Source organism: Marmota marmota, unplaced genomic scaffold (assembly GCF_001458135.2).
Source record: "Marmota marmota marmota unplaced genomic scaffold, marMar, whole genome shotgun sequence".
In the NCBI taxonomy this organism is placed as follows: Eukaryota; Metazoa; Chordata; class Mammalia; order Rodentia; family Sciuridae; genus Marmota; species Marmota marmota.
The window spans coordinates 34281945-34284954 of record NW_026000005.1 but is presented as its reverse complement, the minus strand read 5'-3'; the positions used below and the strand labels follow the sequence as shown (position 1 = coordinate 34284954).

Sequence of the window (3010 nt, the reverse complement as noted above, 5' to 3'; positions counted from 1 at the left end):
TTCCTTCCTTCCTTCCTTCCTTCCTTCCTTCCTTCCTTCCTTCCTTCCTTTCCTTCTTTGTTTTCTGGATACTTAAACTAGCTTAGGCTACAGGGATATTTATATGCAGAACTAAAAAATATAAAGAAAAATAAATCTTCCCGTAAAATCTTTGTTTCCTTGAACTTTGCAAGAAAAGTCTTTAGGAACCTCTCCTTTAGGCCTTGGGTTCAATCTCCACCATTACCTAAACAAAAATTTTTTTAAAAAAAAGGAACCTCTCCTTTCATAGAATACTCAGTTTAATCATAGAACATTTTCCAGAACCTTGAAAGATCATCATGTAACCTGTCACCCCTAGGATTCCGTTCCAGTTCATTCCAGAGTAGCGAAGCTGATTCATCTTCCAAAGATCTCCCCCAAAGAGCATTCCACAACCTTCCTTTTCTTGCCCCATTCCGGTACTTAAACCCATCCTTCCCCCTGTCCGCCCCTGCTCCCTTCCTGAGCACCTGTTGCTACAACAAAGAGAAGCTCAGCACTAAAATTTCTGGGCTTGTCCAGGTGATAAACTGAGTCCATTCAGAAGAGATAATGCCATTTGTTGGTTTAGCTGTTTTCAATCATCAGGGAAAGCTCTGGGTGGGGACAGGCATTCAGGAGCTCTGTGGATATAAAAAGGTGATTATATTTAAATAGGAGACCTGTCACTAGGCAAAGCACTCTGCCAGCTGACACACAGGCAACTTCAATGGCCAAAATGCAGCAGGCAGGATTTGTGTGGCTCTGGGCTCAGACAGCTGCAGCTCTCCTAAGGGAACAGGGCCTTCGTCTATCCCTCAGTTCTGACAGGAGAGGCCTCAGGCCACCCAGCACACAGGCTGTCTTGGGGAGAGATTTGTTACCCTGTGTAAGCTACAGTCCAGGCTGATGTCCTCAATTTCTGGGAAGTTGGGGCTGCAGGAACTCCTCAAAGACCTAAAGGTTTAAGAAATGTGGACACAGCTAATTTGAATAAAAAGACTGGGGTGTAGCTCCGAGTTTTATTTGCCTGGTTTTGTTATTCTAGAGCAGGGTCAGCAAATCTTTTAGGTAAAGGACTAGGTGGTCAATATCTTGGGGTATGCAGGCCACACAGGGTCCAGGGTAGCTACTCCATCCACTCCCTGTTGTAGAGTAAAAGCAACCACAGGACAAAGAATGAGTGTGGCTATAGGCCAACAAAACTTTATTGATGGACGTGGAAATTTGACTTTCATATCAATTTTATGTGCTGTGAAATATTATTCTTAAGTCAGCTGCAGTGGCAAGTACCTGTAATCCCAGCGACTCGGGAGGCTGAGGCAGGTTCAAAGCTGGCCTCAGCAATTTAGTGAGGTCCTGTACAACTTGGTGAGACCATCTCAAAAGGACAGTGGTTCTGACTCGGTGGTTAGGTGCCCCTAGGTTTAATCCCTGGTACCAAGAACAATAGAAAGAAATATTATTTATTCTTTTGATTTTTTTAACCACTTAAATATATAAAAGTCATTCTTATGTTCTGTTCAGACCATGAACTAAGACTAGAAAGATTTGGCTTTTATGCCATAGTTTGACAACCTGTTTCAAAGGGTCCTATTTGGGAAAGAAAAGCTTACAGGGGAGATTGTCTAATTTAGCTCCATGAAAAGTCCTAAGTGGGGCCTGAGGTTGTGGCTCAGTGGTAGAGCGCTTGCCTGGCATGTGTGAGGCACTGGGTTTGATTCTCAGCATGGCATATAGATAAATGAATAGAATAAAGGTCCATCAACATATAAAAAAATTTTTAAAGTCCTAAGTGTATAAATTATGGTTAATAATTTGCATATATACAGCACTATAATACTAACAAAACACATCTATGGTCTTATTCAATACCCACTACTACTCTGTGAGTGAGGTTAGCACCTAAATGAAAAAACTGAGAGACAGCCCTGACATAGCCAAGAGCACATAGTAAGTAGGAGGACCCAAGTTCAAACCCATGTTCCACCTCCAAAGACAGAGTTCTCCCCACTACCTCTTGGAGAAGCTTAGATTGTTGAATTTATTTCACCAAGTACTTATTAGGTCTTTGGAGGTTGTATGTGGTAGTTAATCACTTGGCAGAGAGGCACAGAAGTAGGAAAGTCAAGCCACCAGGCTGTCCCTATTTTCCTCAAGGCCAAGGACACACAGAAAACTGATAGCTAGTCTTCTCATGAGGAGCAGCATTTGCCCTACCCAAGGGCACAGAGTAAGCCAAGTCCTAGAGTGGGGTGTGACAACCCAACTCTGATCACTATGGCAGTTGCTTGGATCTGTAAATCTCCAGAAGCTCAGCAAGTTTCTCTGGAGATTCAGACGTCAGTCCAAGGCCTTTCTCAGATGTCTGACCCAGAAGAATTTCCATGGTGGAGTAGGCTCCATCCAAGAGATCGCCCTACCCCCCACATTCTCCTACCTGCGAATCACTTCAGTTTTATGCCATTTTTTAGATAAGTCACTAGACACAGGGTGCAGGTGCGGGTTCTTCTCTCCACTGTGGTGCCACACTGTGTCTGATCTTGGGCAGACCCTTCCTGGTTCCATGTCTCATTTTATCAAGACAGGGTAGTAAGGACACAATGAAATAGGTGTGATCATGTAGCATCTAACATCATGCCTGTGACACAGCTGAATCCCAAGAGTGGCAGTGTCTTCCATCTTTAGTTCTTCTCGTCTTTGCTGTCCTGTCTGCCTGAGATGCTTTTCCTTCTGCAGTGATCTTTCTGGGAAAACTTTCCTAACCCTCTGCCTGTTATATACACATACCCTCAGGTGGTCACTTATTTACAGGACAATGAGTTAAACTGCACCCTCCCAAAAAAGACACATTGAGGTCATAAGCCCCAGCACTGGGAATGTGACCTCATTCAGAAATAGGACTTTGACAGAGGTAATCAAGTGAAATGAAGCCATTAGTATAGTCCAATATGAGTGACGTCAAAATAAATAAAGACAGGAGACAATACCATGTGACTGAAGTAACACA

The 3010-nt window shown here is 43.4% G+C and overlaps 1 long non-coding RNA gene across 1 annotated transcript; it reads right to left on the bottom strand.

Moving 5' to 3' along the window:
• Window positions 1-263: 263 nt before the first annotated feature.
• LOC125618351 lies at window positions 264-2288 on the bottom strand. Its single transcript, XR_007349640.1, has 2 exons — window positions 1294-2288; window positions 264-644 (listed from the first exon to the last, which is right to left on the bottom strand). It is a non-coding gene; the product is annotated as an uncharacterized LOC125618351 (long non-coding RNA).
• Between the last annotated feature and the right edge of the window lie 722 nt (window positions 2289-3010).